The 22218-nt window shown below is 42.1% G+C and overlaps 1 protein-coding gene across 7 annotated transcripts in view; it reads left to right on the forward strand.

The window, feature by feature from the left end:
- The window catches only part of KCNA4 (potassium voltage-gated channel subfamily A member 4), an 865487-nt gene that overhangs the window by 89354 nt on the left and 753915 nt on the right, over positions 1-22218 (forward strand). For all 7 annotated transcript variants that reach the window (XR_010946099.1, XR_010946100.1, XM_067749539.1 and 4 more), the window contains one exon: positions 10465-10610. The gene's annotated coding sequence lies outside the window, so the exon portion shown is untranslated. The remainder of the gene's footprint in view (positions 1-10464; positions 10611-22218) is intronic.

Raw genomic sequence — 22218 nt, forward strand, 5'->3', positions numbered from 1 at the left:
TAATTTTGGGTTTTTTTTTGTTCTGCTTTTTCTAATTGCTTTATGTGTAAGGTTAGATTGTTTATTTGAGATTTTTCTTGTTTCTTGAGGTAGGATTGTATTGGTATAAACTTCCCTCCTAGAACTGCTTTTGCTGCATCCCATAGGTTTTGGGTCATCGTGTTTTCATTGTCATTTGTTTCTAGGTATTTTTTGATTTCCTCTTTGATTCCTTCAGTGATCTCTTGATTATTTAGTAACGTATTGTTTAGCCTCCATGTGTTCGTAATTTTTACAGTTTTTTTCTTGTAATTGATATCTAGTCTCATAGCATTGTGGTCAGAAAAGATACTTGATACGATTTCAATTTTCTTAAATTTACCAAGGCTTGATTTGTGATCCAAGATATGATATATCCTGGAGAATATTCCATGAGCACTTGAGAAGAAAGTGTATTCTGTTGTTTTTGAATGGAATGTCCTACAAATATCAGTTAAGTCCATCTTGTTTAATGTATCATTTAAAACTTGTGTTTCCTTATTCATTTTCATTTTGGATGATCTGTCCATTGGTGAAAGTGAGATGTAAAAGTCCCTACCATGATTGTGTTACTGTTGATTTCCCCTTTTATGGCTGTTATCTTTTGCCTTATGTATTGAGGTGCTCCTATTTTGGGTGCATAACTATTTATAATTGTTACATCTTCTTCATGGATTGATCCCTGGATCATTATGTAGTGTCCTTCTTTGTCTCTTGTAATAGTCTTTATTTTAACGTCTATTTTGTCTGATATGAGAATTGCTACTCCAGCTTTCTTTTGATTTCCATTTGCATGGAAAATCTTTTTCCATTCCTTCACTTTCAGTCTGTATGTGTCCCTAGGTCTGAAGTGGGTCTCTTGTAGACAGCATATATATGGGTCTTGTTTTTGTATCTTTTCAGCCAGTCTGTGTCTTTTGGTGGAACGTTTAATCCGTTTACCTTTAAGGTAGTTATCGATATGTATGTTCCTATTACCATTTTCTCAATTGTTTTGTGTTTGTTATTGTAAGTCTTATCCTCCTCTTGTGTTTCCTGCCTAGAGAAGCTCCTTTAGCATTTGTTGTAAAGCTGGTGTGGTGGTGCTGAATTCTCTTAGCTTTTGCTTGTCTGTAGAGGTTTTAATTTCTCTGTTGAATCTGAATGAGCTCCTTGCTGGGTAATCTTGGTTGTAGGTTTTTCCCTTTCATCACTTTCAATATGTCCTGCCACTCTCTTCTGGTTTGCAGAGGTTCTGCTGAAAGATCAGCTGTTAACCTTATGGGGATTCCTTTGTATGTTATTTGCTTCTCTTCCCTTGCTGCTTTTAACATTTTTTCATTCTATTTAATTTTTGATAGTTTGATTATCATGTGTCTTGGCGTGTTTCTCCTTAGATTTATCCTTTATGGCACTCTCTGCGCTTCCTGGACTTGACTGACTATTTCCTTTTCCATATTAGGGAAGCTTTAAACTATAATTTCTTCAAATATTTTCTCAGACCCTTTTTTTCTTCTTCTTCTGGGACCCCTATAATTCGAATGTTGGTTCATTTAATGTTGTCCCAGAGGTATCTGAGACTGTCCTCAATTCTTTCCATTCTTTTTTCTTTATTCTGCTCTGTGGTAGTTATTTCCACTATTTTATCTTCCACATCACTAATCCATTCTTCTGCCTCAGTTATTCTGCTATTGGTTCCTTGTAGAGAATTTTAAATTTCATTTATTGCATTGTTCATCATTGTTTGTTTGTTCTTTATTTCTTCTAGGTCCTTTTTAAATGTTTCTTGTATCTTCTCTATTTTATTTCCATGATTTTGGATCATCTTTACTATTACTCTGAATTCTTTTTCAGGTAGACTGCCTATATCTCCTTCATTTGTTTGGTCTGGTGGGTCTTTACCTTGCTCCTTCATCTGCTGTGTGTTTCTCTGTCTTCTTATTTTACTTACCTTACTGTGTTGGGGCCTCCTTTTCGCAGGCTGCAGATTCATAGTTCCCATTGTTTTTGGTATCTGCCCCCAGTGGGTAGGGTTGGTTCGGTGGGTTGTGTAGGCTTCCTGGTGAAGGGGACTGGTGCCTGTGTTCTGGTGGATGAGGCTGGATCTCGTCTTTCTGGTGGGCAGGATCGTGTCTGGTGGTGTGTTTTGGTGTGTCTGTGAACTTATTATAATTTTAGGCAGCCTCTGTGCTAATGGATAGGGTTGTGTTCCTGTCTTGCTAGTTGTTTGGCATAGGGTGTCCAGCACTGCAGCTTGCCGGTTGTTGAGTGGAGCTGGGTCTTAGCATTAAGATGGAGATCTCTGGGAGAGCTTTCGCTATTTGATATTACATAGGGCCGGGGAGTCTCTGGTGGAGCAATATCCTGAGCTTGGCTCTCCCACCTCAGAGACACAGGCCTGACATCCGGCTGGAGCATCAAGACCCTGTCAGCCACATGGCTCAGTAGAAAAGGGAGAAGAAAACAGAAAGAAAGAAAGAAAAAAATAATAAAATGAAATAAAATAAAGTTATTAAAAATTATTAAAAATAAAAAAGTAATTAAAAAAGAAAAGAGAAAGAAAGAAGAGAGCAACCAAACCAAACAACAAATCCACCAATGATAACAAGCGCTAAAAACTGTACAAAAATAAAAAATAGGACAGACAGAACCCTAGGACAAATGGTAAAAGCCACGCTATACAGACAAAATCACACAAAGAAGCATATACATACACACTCACAAAAAGAGAAAAAGGAAAGAAAAAAATATATATATATAAAAAAAAAACAAGGAAGAGAGCAACCAAATCAATAAACAAATCTACCAATGATAATAAGCTCTAAATGCTAAAGTAAGATAAACATAAAACCAGAAACACATTAGATGCAGAAAGCAAACCCCAAGTTTACAGCTGCTCCCAAAGTCCACTGCCTCAGTTTTGGTTTGGTCATTGTCTATTCAGGTTTCTACAGATGCAGGGTACATCAAGTTGATCGTGGGGATTTAATCCGCTGTTCCTGAGGCTGCTGGGAAAAATTTCCCTTTCCCTTCTTTGTTCACACAGCTCCTGCGGTTCAGGTTTGGATTTGGCCCTGCCTGTGAATGTAGGTCACCTGAGGGCATCTGTTCCTGCCCAGACAGGATGGGGTTAAAGTAGCAGATGTTTAGGGGGCTCTGGGTCCCTCAGGCTGGTGGGAGGGAGTGGTACGGAATGCAGGGCGAGCTTGCGGCAGCAGAGGCTGGCATGACGTTGCAACAGCCTGAGGCGCGCCGTGTGTTCTCCCGGGGAAGTTGTTCCTGGCTCACGGGACCCTGGCAGTGGTTGGCTGCACAGGCTCCCAGGAGGGGAGGTGTGCATAGTGACCTGTGCTCGCACAGAGGCTTCTTGGTGGCTGCAGCAGCAGCCTTAGCGTTTCATGCCCATCTCTCGGGTCTGCGCTGATAGCTGCAGCTCGTGCCCATCTCTGGAGCTTGTTTAGGGTGTGCTCTGAATCTCCTCTCCTTTTGCACCCGGAAACAATGGTTTCTTGCCTCTTAGGCAGTTGCAGACTTTTCCCCAGACTCCCTCCCAGCTAGTTGTGGTACACTAGCCCCCTTCAGGCTGTGTGCACGCAGCCAACCCCAGTCCTCTCCCTGGGATCTGACCTCTGAAGCCCAAGCCTCAGCTCCCAGCCCCTACCCACCCCGGCCGGCAGGTGAGCAGACAGGCCTCTCAGGCTGGTGAGTGCTGGTCAGCACAGATCCTCTGTGCGGGAATCTCTCCGCTTTGCCCTCTGCACCTCTGTTGCTGTTCTCTCTTCCGTGGCTCCAAAGCTTCCCCCCTGCCCACCCCCTGTCTCTGCTAGTGAAGGGGCTTCCTAGTGTGTGGAAACTTTCCTCCTTCACAGCTCCCTCCCAGAGGTGCAGTTCCCATCCCTATTCTTCTGTCTCTGTTTTTCCTTTTTTCTTTTGCCCTACCCAGGTACGTGGGGAGTTTCTTGCCTTTTGGGAAGTCTGAGGTCTTCTGCCAGCATTCAGTAGGTGTTCTGTAGCAGTTTTTCCACATGTAGATGTATTTTTGATGTATTTGTGGGGAGGAAGGTGATCTCCACCTCTTACTCCTCTGCCATCTTGAAGGTCCCCTCCAAAGATGGAGATTTTAATCCATCTTTGGTGCAGAACGTTTTAGTTAGACAAACATACATATGACATGAGCGATTTTCTTTTTCCATTTCCCTCGTTTTCCTTCCTGGCACTGGTAGGAAAAGGGTCTTTGGGCATAATGCATCAATGTGATGCTATTAGAGTCAAGAAAGGAATGTTTGGCTTATAGATGCTCAGCTGTGAAAAATTTGAAAAACCCAATATACAGCTATGGAGGAGCCGTGAAAAAAGGATATGTATGGCCTTGATTTGGGAGAGAGTGGGGAAACCAGCAGGCCAGGAACAGAAGGGTAGAAAAGGTAAGCTGGGAAGGAGGGAGGGAGATCAGGGAGAGAAGTTTCTCAGATACTCTTCTGAGTCTGATTCAGTGTGGATCAGAAGTGATCAAGAAAAGTAAAGAGGTGTTTGGATGACTCTGAGTATTCCTGAGAGATGTTTATTTCTAATAATCCATCTTTATGCCTGCCCAATGCTATGGGTCATAGAAGGGGTTACATAAAGCCAAACCTTTCTTATAAAATGGACGTTTTTGTGGATGTGTGACTGGGGGACTAATTGGAAGGAAAATACCATGTCAGTAAAATGAGAACTTGAGGGTATATATTTTTAAATGACTAGATTTAGACTGTCCTGAGGAGGAAGAACTGTTGCATATTGTTGGAGAAAGATGTGTGAGTTCCGGTTAGGGACTTGCCCCAGGAAGATGACAAATGTTTTCTTTGGGGCCCAAGTGACAAAGTGTGGTATAGAGTTAGAGGGAGAGGAACAATTTCCTACCCAGAAGGGAAGCCAGCATCCCTCTCTTTCCCAGCTTAGCAGTTTCAGCAACAATATCTTTGGCCAGAACTTTGGCATTCATATGACGGGCATCATCTGCCGTGGATACTGCTCTCAGGGCCCTAGACATAGGGAGCCAGAGTCTGAGAAAACATGGCGGACACTAGGTAAAGGACGAAACTGGATGCCTGGTCTATGGGCATGTGAGGCACCCCTTTGTGGACCTCTTAAAAAGTTGAGGACACTTTGGGGGAGGTAGGGTCAGGATTCTTCCTGAGGTGGTGGGTAAGGGAGGAGGCTATGGTGAGTCATAAGGTAGTAGAATGAGGAGTAATCAAAACAGTGGACTTAAGGTCTTGCAGATAAAGGGGAGAGTCTATGCATACCCCAGAAAAAAGTGAGGGCACAGTGCCTACTAAGGGCTCTGGTGTGAGTAGCTCTAAAGGAGTATGAGGGGGATTGACATAGTTGACAACTGTGTAGTGGAGACTGACTTTACACAGAGACTAGTATATGTGCCAGCTGACCAACTTAATGGATTAGCCCTAAGTTCCATTCGCCCTAAGTTCCATTTTGATCCCTAAGTTCCGTTTAGGGATCAGAATTCTGGGGAGGCTCTGAAAGGGTTTTTTTTTTAAAAAAAAACAAAAAAGAAACTGGCTACAGTCAGTAGAGAATCTTCTTATTTAGATTTTAAAATATGAGGTGGGATTTTTTTTAATAGCAAAAAAAAAAACCATCTCCCTTTGGCACCATGGCGTTTTTATTCAGTATCAGTCCTTTTTCCATTCTTAGGCCAGCAGATTTCTTCCAATATACTAATAAAAGCAGTTTCAGTTAAGTACTTCTACCTCTGGCAGTTTCGTTTGATGTGACATTTCTGCAGACACCACTATTTTAAAAGGCATAAGCCTGAAAGAATAGTTACAAAAAAAAGACAGTGCTTTTGTGTGTGTGTGGGTTGGCACATTTAAGGATTTTTTTTAAAAAAAATGGGTCATAGGGCTTTTGAAGTGGGTGGAAAGAGCATATATTATAGGCTTATGTACCATTCTGGAGGATAACAGGCAGTTTAATTTTAATAAACTAGGTTGACCCTAGAGTGATGAAAGACATAGAGGCCCATTTTGATTTGTAACTCCAGCAGATAGGTCGTGAGGTAATCAAGAGAGTGTTTATAACATTGAAACATGCCTGGTTTTCATTTGTGCAACACCCCTTCTGCCTCAGCACTCTTCTAGATATACTAAAACAACCCAGACTTCGCCAACTTTTACAAGCACTTTGAAAATCCTGTTGCTTCCCAAGAATCTTTCCAGTTCCACGTTGGGGAGACTTGTACTTGATAACAAATGCTCTTACTAGGGACATCATAGTAATAGTAAATACCAGTGTTCAAATAATTTTCTTGTGGTTGTTGTCAAAGTGAAAATGGCATAGTAGAAGTAGAGAATGATCAACGAATATACTCAAGTAAATCAATGTTCTTTAGTCTCAGGATAATATAAGGAAAACAACTCCACTGTAGTCTATATCAGAGATCCGCAGTCATTTCTGTAAAGGGCCAGGCAGTCAATATTTTAGGTTTTGTGGGTGTCAGTCCATTTGGGCTGCTATATTAAAATATGACAAATTGAGTAGCTTATAAACAACAGAAATTTCTCAGTTTGGGAGGCCAGAAGTCCAAGACCGAGGCATCAGCAGATTTGGTGTCTGGTGAGAACCTGCTCTCTGGTTCACAGACAGCCATCTTCTCGCTGTGTTCTCATATGGCAGAAAGTGAGGGAGCTCTATGGGGTCTCTTTTATAAGGGGACTGATCCCATTCATGAGGGCCCTACCCTCATGACTTGCATCTCCCAAAGGCCCCACCTTCTAATACCATCACTTTGGTGATTAGATCAACATGAGAATTTGTATAGAGACTATTATAAGTGCCACCCAACCAATTTAGTGGATTAGCCCTCAGCTAATCCACACTCAGTACATAGCAGCAGGCCATATGGTCTCTATTGCAGTGATTCAACTCTGCCTTTGTAGTGAGGAAGCAGCCATAGATGATAAATAGATATGGCTGTGTTCCAAAGTTCCAATAAACTTTATTCGTGAAAACTGCCAGTGGGTAAGATTTGGCCCATGGGCAATAGTTTGCAGCCTCCTGGTCTATACTGTCAGAATTGAATTATATAGTGATGGAAAGCTCCTAACAGTGAAATTGTAAGCCAGTGGCTCTCAAAATGTCGTCTCAGAGCCAGCAACATCAGCATCATTGGGGAACTTGTTAGAAATGCAAGTTATTGTGCCTCACCCTTGACCTAGTAAATCAGAAACTCTAGGGGGTGGGGCCTGGCAATTTGTTTTAAGCAGCTCTTCAGGTAATTCTGATGCTCACTTGTTTGAGAACTGCTGTTGTGGGCAAAGTTTTGTTTTGTTTTTTTTTTTGGTACGCGGGCCTCTCACTGTTGTGGCCTGTCCCGTTGTGGAGCACAGGCTCCGGACGCACAGGCTCAGGGGCCATGGCTCACGGGCCCAGCCACTCCGTGGCATGTGGGATCTTCCCGGACCGGGGCACGAACCCGTGTCCCCTGCATCGGCAGGCGGACCCTCAACCACTGCGCCACCAGGGAAGCCCATGGGCAAAGTTTTGATTGCAAGAGACAAATCTACCCAAGGTAGCTCAAATAAATATCTTACTGAAAACCAGGATAATTAAAAGTAGTTGCTGCGGGCTTCCCTGGTGGTGCTGTGGTTAAGAATCTGCCTGCCAATGCAGGGGACACGGGTTTGATCCCTCGTCCGGGAAGATCCCACATGCCGCAGAGCACCTAAGCCCGTGCGCCACAACTACTGAGCCTGAGCTCTAGAGCCTGCAAGCCGCAACTACTGAGCCCATGTGCCACAACAACTGAAACCCGTGCACCTAGAGCCCATGCTCCACAACAAGAGAAGCCACCACAGTGAGAAGCCTGCGCACTGCAACGAAGAGTAGCCGCTGCTCACCACAACTAGAGAAAGCCCGTGCGCAGCAATGAAGACCCAACACAGCCAAAAAAAAAAAAAGTAGTTGCCGCAATAGGCAATCCCCCAAATTTTGGTGCCTTAACTTAGAAATTTATCTTTTGCTTATGTTATGTTGTGCTTTGGGTGGCCTCTGTTTTGTAGCTTTGTGACCTGGAACTCTTGGCCTCTGAGGTCACTGCAGTGGAGGAAGAGACAGCTAGAGGATTGGATTTTGTATTTTTAAGTGCCAAGGTTGGAAGTGGCCTATATCAGTGCTTCTTGAACTTTAATGTGCATCAGAATCACCTGGGATCTCATTGAAATGAGGATTCTGCTTCAGAGGCCTCAGGTGGAGCCTAACAAGCTCCAAGATGATGGTGTTGCTGCTGTCCTGCAGACCACATGTTGAGAAGCAAGGGCTCATCTCCCTTCTGAACACATCCCATTAGCCTAAACCTCTCACTTGGCCCCAGTCTAACTGCAAAGGGGTTGAGGAGCATAGACTTCCTATGTGCCTCGGAAAAGGCGTTATTTCTGCCACATGAGATTACAATAAGCGACCTTACAGAGTCAGGGCTGGAAATAGTCTGAGGCTGCGTGGTCACAATGGTAGGCTAATAACGCTCCCCAGGTGTCATGCAAGGTAATATGGCAGGCTAAGGGAATTAGGTTGTAGACAGAAGGGACTTTGGAGATGTGATTAAAGAGCTTGAGATGGGGAGATTGTCTGGATGGGTCCAGTGTAATCATTAGAGTCCTTACAAAAGGGAGGTCTGAGGGTCATAATAGGACATAGTAGGGGAGGCCATGTGACAGCAGAAGTAGGAGAGAAAATGTAATGATGGAAGCAGAAGTTGGAGTGATGATGTAGCTGGAAGGAGGCTACAAATCAAGGAAAGTAGGGGCCTTGAAGAAGCTAGAAAAGGCGAGGGATTTTTGGCTTTTCCTGTAGAGCCTCTGGGAGAAATGCAGTTCTGCCAGCACCTTGATTTAAACACAGTGAGACCCATTTAAGCCTTCTGACCGCCAGAATTATAAGTTTGTGTTGCTTTAAGTCACTGAGCTTGAGAATATTTTTGTAAGGTTAGAATTGCTTTTATTGGGGGTAGGTGCCTCAGGGGGGAGTTACTGTTCTGCCCTCACAGATGCAGCTGGAAGCTCCCGCCTCTACCCACTGCCTGCCTGGGTTAGTGGAACATGCAAAACTCAGGGTAGAGGCACGGGTGGAAGCCACCAAGGCCAGGGGCTGTTTGGAGCGGGAGGGCTGGGTGGTACCTGGCTGGAGGGCCTGGGTTGGTATAGACAGCCCAGCTAGCATCCATGGGCCAAACTAAGGGGCTGTGGCTTTTCTGGGGGCTGAAGCTTTGTGGGAGAGACAGGCAGACTCCAGGGTGAGGTTCCACCAGTTCAAGGGACCACTAGGCCCACAGGGGAGAATAGCTCTGCAGAAGCCCCCAGCCATGTCCAGCCTGACCCTGGGCTGGCATGCCTGAGAAGCCTGTGATAATTTGTTACAGGAATGTATAAGCACTCTCCTCACTCCTTTTCACGTCTGCTACTCCTCTCTTAATGAGCTTTCAATATTATTTATCCTCTATATGACTGTAGCCATCAGCTTCAAGTCTGTATTCTGATGCTTCAGCTCCACTTCCTTCCAGTTACTGGAACTTTCCTCTACTATTCAGAGTTTCAGGTGAGAAGTTCTGATTGAATCAGATTAGTTTATGGATGGGCCTCCTCTAGGGTCAGTTAACCTGGTCCCATTAACTATGGTCAAGGATTAATTTCACCTGGTTAATGTCCAGTTAGAAGCTGAGTGGGACAGGTAATTATAAACATATTTAATATGCAAGAAATGGAAAAGATTATCATCAGTATTTGCTAGTTACTCTGCTAGATAGACTCTTTACAAGTATTATGCTCATTGGACAGATGAAAAAACTGAGGATTAAAGTTTAATTAATGTCTTCAAGCTAATGAGACCTATGAGGGTAATGTGTGGTGAAATCGAGACCTTAAACCCATATTCGACTTCAATGTCCTGTGCTTTCCTCTACCTTTAGCTCTCAGAGAGCCCAGGAGCTGGTTAGACACTCAGAAAAGCAACTGGCCTTCTTTAAAGATAAAGACAAAGAAAGGCTTTTGCTGAGGATAAATTTGGCCTCCTAAATTGCCAAAGTAATAAGCTATTCAGTTCTTAGACTTTATCTTACATGACTTTTGTTTACCATTTTTCTGGTTGACTACTCTCCTCTTTTTAAAATAATTGTTTTTTCCTGCAGTCTCCCACTTAATACTTTATCATCAGCTTTCATTCATGTCATTAAATATCCTTATAAAGTTTGTTTTCAATTGTTGGATGAACTTGGTTGATCTAACAACCACTTTCCTACATACAATTGGATAAGCTGTTTCCATTTTTTTCACTATTATAAGCAATACTGCCAGCATATCATAATATTATTCATCTGTATCTGATTCTTTTTCCTAAGGTCAGATTTCTAGAGGTAGGATTAGGAGAATAGGAAAAAGAAAATATATGTATATGTTGGACTACACCCCGCAGGCCTGCATTTCTTGTGATCGCCCAGCCTCGAGACCAAAGAAAGAGCCCCGAGACAGTGACGGAGACATCAGTGGCTTAATGGACATGGAATCTTACCAGCCCAAAGCAAGGTCCTGGAGCAGCATCTCCACTGTGTACAGCAGAAGGTGAGCAAGACATGACAGCAGCCTTCGCTACCCCAGGGGAGAAGGAGGCTACTATTTATAGGGTGAATTGCCGTCAGGTGGGCTTATCAGTTATCAGGGTCTAATGAAGCCCTATAGTTAAGAGGATTGGGTAGTCATGTGAGTGAAGCAGGGACTGATTGAGCAGGGGATGTACAGTGAGCAAGAGAACAGCCATCTTGGATGGCCTGACTCTCTCTCTCTCTCTCTCTATATATATATATAGGGATTGGGGTGAGGGAGGCCTGTAGACTGGCTCAGCTTGACTTGAGCTTTTAAATTTCATTGGTGTAAGCACGTTGCCTAAAGAGGCAGTTCTGTTCCTTCCTGCATTACAGCTCTTAGGGAGCAGGGCCTTGGTTCTTCCTCCTCAGAACACAGGTCTGGGGGAGGTTGGCCTACGGCAGAAACCAATCACAAGTTGTTAGTGCACAGTGGGGAAATGGCTGATGTCACCTGTCAGGTACTGTCCCTTAGGTCTGGGCACAATCATTGGAATATCCAACTGCATCCAGGCCTGAGGCTGCTGACACTTGACACTAGGGCCCCAATTTAGTGCAGAGTGCTCATTTGTCCCTTGAACGAAGAAGCAAGGCCTGGGGTTGGGAACCAATACTGAGGTGCTTGCAGTATCTACTCTGTCTTCACTATTCAGAGCTTGTAACTAAAATATTTAAAGAAACTGATTTTAAATGCAAATTAAAGGGCAAATGATCTCAAACAGGGGAGATATATATATGTGTGTGTGTGCATGTGTGTATGTGTGTGTGTGTGTATATATATATATATACACACATATATATGTATATATATATATATATACACACACACACACACACACACACACATACACACCCACATGCACACATATGTAAAAACTGATGAGGTTATAGTAACAAGGACCTTACACTGGTGGCAATTTATATTGAAAATCCTAAAAGAAGGGGTGTGTGTGTGCGTGTGTGTGGCATATTTGGCAGTTTGCAGCTCAGCAACTTGTAACTTGTTTGTATTTTCTTTATTAGTAATGCTGAACTTTTCCTTATTTGTTTATTTGCATTTCTTTGGTGAATTATTGGCTCATCTAATTTGCTCATTTTAAAATGTGAGTAAAAGGATATCTGTTTTAGTAAAGAATCTTTAAATTTTAATCTCTCCAACTAATATTTTCCTCCGTAATTTCCTTCTAAGACTTCAATGCCAATCAGGTACGATTCAGCTAGCTTCCTATGTGCTGGGTTAAGATGAGTAACACTTGGTGCCTGCCCTTAGGGATCTTACAGTCTATCAAGCAGACAAATACATGGATCATAGGCAATACTGCAATATGACTTGGGCCACAGTATGTTGCAATAAGATCACAGCAAAGGGAGTGACTAGTCCCAGCTAGAGTCAGAGCAGCCTGCTTAGATGCTCACAGGTATTTCCCGATAGGTACATGGTAATGTATGTTAGGGGAGAGTTGGAGTATGATAGTCAAGAGCATCATAGGGCGAGAGGGTTGTCAAAAAATGAAGCTGGAGGGCCTTAAAGCCAATTGCCTGATATCAAAATTTGCCCAAGGCCAACCCTGTGTTTCTTTAGGAGTTTCTTAAGAGCTATGACTGTAATCTTCATTTCTCCTGGCACTTGACTATGAAAAGCTCTGTCAGATAAAGAAGACAGACCCCCACCTGTTCAGCCTACAGAGCTCAGTGCCCTGGAAACAGCTGCTGAGGATGAGTCACAGAGTATTCCCTGGGACTTCGTTGCCTGGAAATGAGAACGGTGTCTCTGGCCATGGCTGTGGCCTTTTGGAGGAATCCCATTCCCAGTCCAGTTGGAACTGCCCCAAGGTTCACCTCTGGGTCACTGACTTCCTTGACTTTCAAAGTGAGTTGCAGTCTAAATTCGAAGGTGAGGTGAGGGATGGGAAGCTCAAACCAGGGGCCCTGATGGGTATCTCTGTTGTCACAGGCTTGTGGGAACAAGAATCAGAAGCAGGTGTTGTTAAAGTTGATGATGTTAAGGCAGGTGGGGGTGGTGGTCTAGTAGGAAAAGAGTGATGAGTCCATGATTCGGAATCACAGAGAGGACATTAGGACCAACATACAGTGTGTGAAGTGTGTGGTCTTAAACTTGGTAAATCTGCTTCGTGAACTTCAAGGATGGAAGACAGCTTTGCTTTGTCATTTCTTACACAGTCAGCAACCATTTATGGAACTGAGAAACCAGCTCCATTCTAGGCACTGTTCATGACCACCAATTATGCTTCACGAAGAAATATTTTTAAAAATTTGAAAACATTTAAAATCCAGAATTCAGATATCAACATCAGAGGTTGTTTTAGTGTTTTTGTTTTTGTTTTTTTTTTTTTTTGTGGTACGCGGGCCTCTCACTGTTGTGGCCTCTCCCATTGTGGAGCACAGGCTCTGGAAGCGCAGGCCCAGTGGCCGTGGCTCACAGGTCCAGCCGCTCCGTGGCATGTGGGATCCTCCCGGACCAGGGCATGAACCCGCGTCCCCTGTATCGGCAGGTGGACTCCCAACCACTGCGCCACCAGGGAAGCCCTGTTTTAGTTTTTGTGTGCACATAGAGTTCTGAAGTTTAAAACTTTAAAGTTGCAACTGAGACTTTTAGTTTCTTCCTAGGAGATTTACTTCCCTGCAGGTGGCTGCCACCAGGTGAGAGATGGAACTAGGTATTGCCATCAGCTGTTCAGCGTTCCTGCTCTCTGCCAGGTGCAGCTGAACACACACCTGCCGCAGCCCAGATCCTCACTGTGCTTAACCATAAATGAAATACAACGGACAGCAAAAATGAGAGGTAGGGCTTCCCTGGAGCGTGTCCGGAGCCTGTTGCTCCACAATGGGAGAGGCCACAGCAGTGAGAGGCCCGCGTACCGCAAAAAAAAAAAAAAAAAAAAAAAAAGCTGTATTACTAAATCACAGATTCCCTCCTGCTGAAAGCACAGTTGCAAAACAACAAGAAAACATTTAAGTGCTGAAAGATCCATTACCTGTTTGAGCTGACAACTCTGATTTTGTTCCCTGATAGCATTTTACTTTTATCCAAAGTCCCCCTTTTCTAGAAACTTTCCCCATAGTTGTACTCTATCTATATTTTGTTTCCCTTACAAGTGCATCAGCAATTTAGATAAAGCCTTTATTAGAAGTAGCCTAGTTATATTGTTTTTAAAGATTCTGTAAATGCATTTTGGAATAAGTTCGGGGTGTAAGTAATTAGTGTTGCTCTAAGCAGACTGTCATTCTTCTAGATTGATAGTCTGAAGGCAAATGAGAAACTCTGGGCCTTAGAAGAGGTTCTGAGAAGGACACACAGAGCCAAAGCTAAGGGTGGGGCCTTGAGCCACTAGTACTGTATGATTCTGGAAATCCGGAGCCTCTGGACAGTTGGCTGCTTTCCCCTCCCTTAGAAGAGCAGGGTATATATAGCACTGTGTTAGGGGGCAGCAGAGTCCTAGGGCCAGGGCCCTCTTGGCATCCTTGGGGTCTAAAAGAAACTGCTGAAGCAGGAATAAAGAACTGAGTTTGTCAGAGGTGGAGGAGCCTTTGGAGACAATATTTAAGCAGGGCAGATTCCTGGCAGGTGGGCCTCTCCTCCTTGCTCAAGAGCCATGGCTGAAGTCTTAAGCAGTCATGATGTCTCCACTTGCCTAAGCCCACTGAATTCCAGCACTTCCTCCAAATCCTTCTGAACCAGCACCCCAGACAGTGACTGCTACGGCCAACATGGAAATGCCTGCCCAGGTCTCCTTTCAGGAAAGGACTTGCTGCCCAGCTGCCGACGGTATGGTTCGTTAGTGGCCTTCCGCTCTTTGGTCCTTTGGGGTCTGTCTTAACTTTTGAACTGAGGCTGTACTCTTTCAGTCCTTGAGCGGGGCTGTGGTATAAGTGCCCAGCCATTTGTGCCCACTGTGAGACACCTCTAAGGGGCAGCCTGCTCTAGAGCTCCTAGATGGGCTTGTCAGATAGTTCCCTCTGTCCAATCCCACTTCCTCTCCATTGCCTTTTACAGGTATTACTCCCTAACACACCTTTTGCACTCCTAACTTCACATCACATCTACATCCAAATAACCCCAACCAGCATAAGTACTAATCACTTGGTGAGAAAGACACAGCAATATTTATTGAGCGCCTATCATGTGCCAGGAATTGTTCTAGATAATCAATATGTACTCTCTTTTTAAACCATGCCACAACATAATGTGCTAGGAATTGTTATTATCATTATTTTTAAGATGGAGAAACTGTGGCACAGAGGACATAAATGACTTGCTCAAGGTCAAACAGCTAGTGGAATCAAGATTTGGGTGTTGACAGCCTGACTCCAGTGCTCCTAATTGTTTTTCTCACCTAGCTTATTTGCCATTCTCGGGCTAGTTCAACCACTTTAACCATTCTTTGCTACCACTGCTTTAGCAGTCTGTTGCCCAAGCAGTAGACGGTTAGTATGTACGTGGGAGAAGATGGGACCCTTCATTCTCTTTCTGGTATTTCCAACCCACAGTATGTTGCCTGGCACATAATGGAAGCCCACTAAAGTTTTGATGGTGAATGAACAAAGGAGAGTTGAACATCCCAGCGTCCCAACTCAGATGAAAGAACATGGCACAAAGGAGAGTGAGTGTGGGGAGAACGTAATGACTGTATGTGGGGTCAGTGTGACAAGGAAAGAGAGTATCTATAGACTGGGAAAACGATGTGTGAGCTTTTATAATTTTGAGCTCACTCTAGTTTCAGCATAGCTGTCTCCCCCTTAGTCTAGCTGCTGGCTGGTGTGCTGATGTGGGAAAGGGTATAAAGCAACTAACTCTAATATGTTTGACCTTGTTGTGTGGATCTATACTCTCCCTTAACTGAAACAGAAGTGTCCTTTAAAGTTCAACTGGGATATTGAAAGTTAACAAGTATCTCTGAGAGGGGAGTTGATTTTTTGTTTAAAGCTATAGTTTAGAGTCATTCAGTTACCTTCTTCCTCATTCTTCTTCTCATCCTCATGCTGAAATCCATACTGGGTTGGGAACTGTGGAGGTACTGGTTAAGATTCAGAAACATCTCTGGAGATCAGCCCTGGGTGTTTGCTTAGGGATTGGATCGCTGGGGTCCTGGTAGTGAAATTGAACCTCGATGTGCTCACAGTTTGTGTACTTGTAAACCTGTATGCTGTATTACGTGCTTCTTTGAAAATGTAACCCTCTTTGAGACCTGTTATGAGACAGGAGATCTGAATTAGTAGCCCCTCTTTTGCTTCCTTTTTTCACTTCTCTTACTGCCGTCTTAGCACATTTGTTTCTCTCTCGTCCAGGACTATAAATTCACAGTGGGTAGGAACAATGTCTCATCCACCACTCTTTCTCCAGCTGATTCCTAATAAACTTAAAATGATATACTTCCATAAACTTTTGTTGAATAAATAAAAAAGAACAGTCTGAGCTAGCTGAGGGTCTTGGGCTCTGGGACTTGAATCCACTTTTATATTTCACCAGCTATGTGACCACAGGCTACTCACTTCTTTAGGTCTCTGCACAATTTTAGGTTGATAAGGAATAATATTCTTTTGTTATAAGGTTGTGTAAAGAAAAATTGATAAAATATATGTATATTTGCCTCATAATAGGGATTTGATATTCATCCCTTCAACCTCTGACAGAAACATTATCTTAAAGCTTTACTTTAATTGTATCCATAATAGCCAAAGAAATGGTTTTCTCTTTTTAGCACACACAGGAAATCCACTCTATCTTTGACTGTCATGTTTTCCCTTTCACCGGCTTGTCAATTTCCAACACTGATACTGAAGTTTTGTGCTAATGCTCTTCTCCTTAAAATGCAAGTAATGGGAAATACTGCAGCCGGATCCGATGGGAGTTAACCAAAAAGGAGACTTTCTAATTTGAGATTTTACACCCATTTCAGCTGAGAGTAAGGTTTGGTAACTATTTAACTGGATTAACACTTCTTAAAAGGACTTCTGTTGAATTTCATAAAGAAAGATGAAAGCTTTGAGGTTTAAGTTCTGGTTCTATGTATTTTCTACTTATAGTGAAAACCTCTGAAACTTTTTCTCCTACAGGAAAGTTCTAATAAATCCTTGGTGAACCATTTCCACTAGAGAATTTGTCTTTATTACAGTCAGGAGACTGGGTATTTTAATTCATGGTTGAATTCCAGTTCCAGGGCATCTAAATGCTCTGTCTTCTACAACATGAATGATCAACTGACTAACTATATTTCATGACCCTGGTTTGCATAAAATTCATAGAGGGAAGATGTTTAACTAGTTTATTCTTACTATCCTTAGGACATAGTTCTAAAAGTACAAATATATCCTCGAATTTAATAATGATGATAATAATAGCAGCAGCAACATTAATTATAGCATCTAGTGTTTATTGAGTGCTTAATATGTCCTAGGTACTTTGCTAAGGACTTTATAGGTATGATTTCATCGAAGCTTCATAATAATTCAGAAGGCAGGTACTATTATTATCCCCAAATTACAGATGAGAAAAATGAAATTCAGAAAAATTATATAACTTGACTAAAGCAATATTATAATTGGCCTAGCTGGAATATTATGATTCAGATTCACTTCAGATCACTCGCTCTTAACCATTAAGCACTACAGCTAATAAAAAATAAAGGTTGGTATATGAAGGACTATTGAAAGGAATATATTTATCTGTGGACTCATAGAATCTCAGAATTAGAAGAGACCTTAAAGGTCATTTAATCTAATCATGAATTATTTCTGTAATGAGGTTTATATAGTCTTTGGCAAGTACATGGAATTGAGGAAAGGAGAACTGTTTTTGTCACGGGTCTGATAACTTACTACATCTTCTTAATATCTTGTGTCCCTTTTTTTAGTGCGTAAAATGGTGGTGATAACATTAGCCAAACTATCTCAAAGTGTTGTTACATGAGTTGATGGGTTTGGAAAGGTTTTGAATAGCATCATATGTAAGGAATTACAGTAAGTAATGCCTTAACATCCTTAATCCACAATAAAATTCGAATTTGACTTTAATGAAGGTCTTGAAGGAAGCAGTATCCTATCTTATCTGTACATATAATTACAATAAAACATCATAGAAAAAATTTTGTATACAAGTGTACAACCTTATGTATATATTACCCTCAATATTCAGAGACTAAGAACATGTTAAGAATGTTAACATGTTAAGAAGATTAAAATATTAAGAAATAATTATCATATATTAATATATTTGGAAAATATTTACGGTGTCAGAATAAAAAAATAATCACTCCCAAGTCTTCAAAAAAATCAGTGTGTACTGGCTCTAATCCTCTTGCTAAGTGATTAGATTGAACACAAATAGAGAGTGAGGATAGTTACGTTTCTACTGGCCCTGAAGTAAATGTCAGAGGACAGAACAATATTAATTTTCAGACATAATAATCCAACTGTATGAAAATACCTGAATCATGAGGAACTGTTTCTCCTTGTAATAAGTGACCACAGTAAAGAGGATAACAGCACATCTAGCAGATGTGAAAGTCACTAAGCCTTCAAAGAAAACTCATCCCTTCCCCCAAACAGGTGAGTCAGTAGCATTAACATTTTTAAATGTCAGCTGCTGGATTCTATTTAATTCTGTTTGATACAAAACAACATTAGTTCATTCATGCAAAAAGCCCTTCTTTGAGCACCTGCTATATACTAGGCACCATGGCAGGCTTCAAGGGGTGCCAGGGATAAATAATAGAAAGGATTTTCCCTGAAGAGTCCACAGCCCCAGCGCAGCAGATAGACACACATAGAAATCAAGTTCATATGGAGAAATTGCTAAGGGTGGCATTGTCCTTGAAGGATGGTAGGATGAGGATGAGCAGAATAATGAAAAGATCATTCCTGGGGTGGGAGGTAACATGCACAAAGGGCCAGAGTCCACTGCACTTCGGGCAAGTATGTAGGGACAATTCTGTGTCACTAATGCTGAAGGATTTTGAAGGATGCTAAAGGGAGATAACATTTAAAAGGGGTTAGAATCATATTGTGGAGACCCTTGGATGGTGGACTGATTGTTTTATTGCCAGTGGGCTCCATGGTGGTGATCTTGAGCCAACAGTAGAGGGGCCCTAGGAGGATTGTTTGTAGGATATGGTTTCAGAACCTAGAGTTTGACACTAATGACCACTCTCCTTCTTGAAACTTGCATGTCCTCAGTCTCTCCTAGTTGTCCTCCTACTTCTTGGGTCAGGCCTTCCCTATCTCTTTCGTAGGCTCTTTTCCTTGGTGTCCCTCTGTCATGGACTCTCCTGATGCTACAGGCTCTCCTAGGGTGAGTGCATTTACACAGAAAAGACTCCCAAGTCTTTACCTCCAGGCCAGTGTACTCTGCTCAGCTGCAGAGGCATGTATGTAACATCCTCTGAAAGTCTCCCCCTGGAGGGACATGGTTCTGAGCTGAATTTGTCCCCTTCCCCCTACCCCCTAAATTCATATGTTGGAGTCCGAAACCCCAGTATCTCCACATGTGACTATATTTGAAGATAGGTTCTTTATAGAGGTAATTAAGTTAAAATGAGGTTGTTAGGGTGGGCCCTTGTCTAAAAGGTGTGTTATCCTTATAAGAAGAGGTGAAAGACACAGACACACACAGAGGGATCAGCGTGTGAAGACACAAAGAGAAGGATAATCATCTACAAGCCAAGGAGAGACCTCAGAAGGAAGCAACCCTGCCAACACCTTGATTTTAGACTTTTAGCCTCCAGAATTGTGAAAAAATTAATTTCTGTTGTTTAAGCCACTCAGTGTGTGGTCCTTTGTTATGGCTGTCCTAACTAATGTAAACATCTCACACTTGACATATTTAAAATGAAACCCCACCATCACCTCCCTCCCAGGCCCCCAAATCAGGCACTTACAGGGGATGATCCAAAGTTAGCCTGAGGGCCAGTAGAACTCTCTCTAAAACATTTATTAGGACAGCCAGATATGGGAAGGATGTTATGATTCACCAGAAAGAGTACTGGATTACAAGTAAGGTTTAGTGTCTGGGCAATGAAAGAAAACGAAGAACATATAGATAGAAAATATAATAAAGTCACTTGAAATCCCACCACATTTGAATAAATGTTTCCCAACTTCTGCTATGCAAACAATATGCATTTTGGGGACAAACATATGTTACTATCATAGTGTTCTTTAATATGCTTTTTCCACTTGTCAGTACACTGTAATATATTTCACATGTTATATATATATATATATATATATATATATATATATATATATATATATATATATATATATATATATATACACACACCTTGTACCCTTCCTTAAACCCTCTCCCTCAACCCTCCATCCGTTGGCTACCCATTGCACTTCAGATAAAATCTACATTTCTTGGCATGACTACAAAGCCCTCTTGCCTACCTTTCTGACCACGTCTATCACCACATTGCTTGCTATGACTTAACAAGCCTGGGCCGCTCTTGGTTCTTAGAATGCTGTGAGGCTTCAGGGCCTTTGCATGCTCTGATTGCTCTTCATGAAGTACTCTTTTCCTTATTCTTTGAATGACTTGTTTTTATTATTCACGTGTTAGATCAAATGTCAGCTCCTCAGCGATGTTCCTCTTCCTGTCTACCTCATGAGAATCAACAATTTCTGGGTCCCTGTTTATTACATTCGTCTGTTTTGTTCCTGTAACACACTTAACACTCGCTGCAATGGCCTTGTTTGATTCCTGTCTGCCTTGACAAGAATGTCATCTCCATGGAGGCAGTGATTTTGTGGGTCTTGCTTGTAAGCGTCTAGAAGCGTGACTAGCACACAGCTACCACTTAACTCACATATAGTTAATGAATAATGAATAAAACCCACTTGCACTGTGGAGTTAAAATTATCTTTTAATTAAAAAATATTTTTTTAAATTGGGAGACATTTCATGGATTTAGAGAAAAAAATAGGATACTATAACAAATGCTTTTATACCCATCAGCTAGCTTTATACCTCTTAATATTGTGCCATTGTTTTTATTCAGATTTTTCATATTTCTAAGAGATTAAACATTATGGTTTTAGTTGAAAGTCCCTGTCTGCCTCTTTTGATCCCATTCCCTTTCTTTCCTTTTCAGAGGTAACCGCTATTACGAAATCACTCTTTGGTGCAGGCCAAGGGAATGATTTTTTTTTATAACTAAGACTATAAGCAGCCCTCAATTTCTGAAGAGTTTGAAGTTATGTGAAACTTAATTTCTTGGGACAGAAGAAGAATCATATTCTGATTCAAGCGTTCCAGAGGTGAGGAGGAAAAAATCCCCTGTGCCTCCTGTATGCTTCCCGTCCTTATTTCTCAGAACTGGTCGTGTTCAGTGGCCTCCTAGTAACAACAGTAACAGTTCAGGTGCCCTTCTCGATAGATCTGTGAAGTTTCTAACTACCAACATTTAATTAGCATCGATTGCTCCTCTTTACTCTTTCAACCAGGGAAAAGCAGAATGAGAATCGACTTTTGCTCACTCGATGAGTTTGGGTATATCACTTAACCTCCTTAAGGCTAAGAGAGAGTTTCCTTATCTCTTAAGTGGGAACGGTGACTTTTGCCTTCTACACCTATTGAAAGTATTAATTCTTATACATAGTTAGTGCACTTTAGCCTCCTCCGTTTGTATGTTGTGTTTCTCTGATTGGGGGCATCTGGTTATATAAGTGTCTTATTTGGATTTTTAGATTTTTTTAGAAATGAATAGTTGTCCCAACACCTGTGAATTTTAAGCTTCTCAGAGTCCGGCAGATGCTAGATTATATCTTTGCCAAAGGTTATTTACCTCCCTATACCTGTCTTCACTGCATCCTTACCAGCGGGTTTCAGGGCAGCAATATTCCCAGCTCCAAGCAATGAATCACGACTCGGCTGATCTAGTCCTGATAATGCTGTTACTCTTTGCCAGATGTTAGATTTCTCACCTTCCCTTGCAACTAGGTATTGCTGTATAACCCAGTTTGGACCCATAAGACATGTAATAAAGTATTATTGGAGGAGTCGTGTGGAGGTTTCTGTTAAGAGGGCACCCGAGTCCTTCATGATCTCACTGAGTACCCGAACCACCCTACCATCACTAACTCCAGACTTCTTGTTACCGAGCAGAGATTCTTCCTCAGAGCGTCTATATTAGTTTTCTATTGCTACTATAACAAAAAACTATAAAATCAGAGGCTTAAACAGCACACATTTACTTATTATCTTACTGTTCTGGAGGTCAGAATCTACAATGGATCTCGTTGGGCTAAAATCAAGGTGTTGGCAAGACTGTGTTCCTCCCTGGAGGCTCTAGGGAAGAATGTTCCCTTGCTTTCTCCTGCTTCCAGAAGCCACCCACATTCTTTGACTAGTGGTCCCCTTCCTCCATCTTCGACAAGCCAATGACGTTCATCTCTCTGTGCCTTTCTTTCGTGTTCACATCTTTCTCTGACACTCTGGCTTTCCTTTTCTACTTTTAAGGACCCTTGTGATTACATTCGACATTCTTGGCGAGTCCAGGATAATCTCCTCATCTCGAGGTCCGCTGATTTGCAATCTTAATTTCAATTGCATCCTAATTCCCCTTTGA

The sequence above is a fragment of the Pseudorca crassidens genome, chromosome 9 (genome assembly GCF_039906515.1).
Source record: "Pseudorca crassidens isolate mPseCra1 chromosome 9, mPseCra1.hap1, whole genome shotgun sequence".
In the NCBI taxonomy this organism is placed as follows: domain Eukaryota; kingdom Metazoa; phylum Chordata; class Mammalia; order Artiodactyla; family Delphinidae; genus Pseudorca; species Pseudorca crassidens.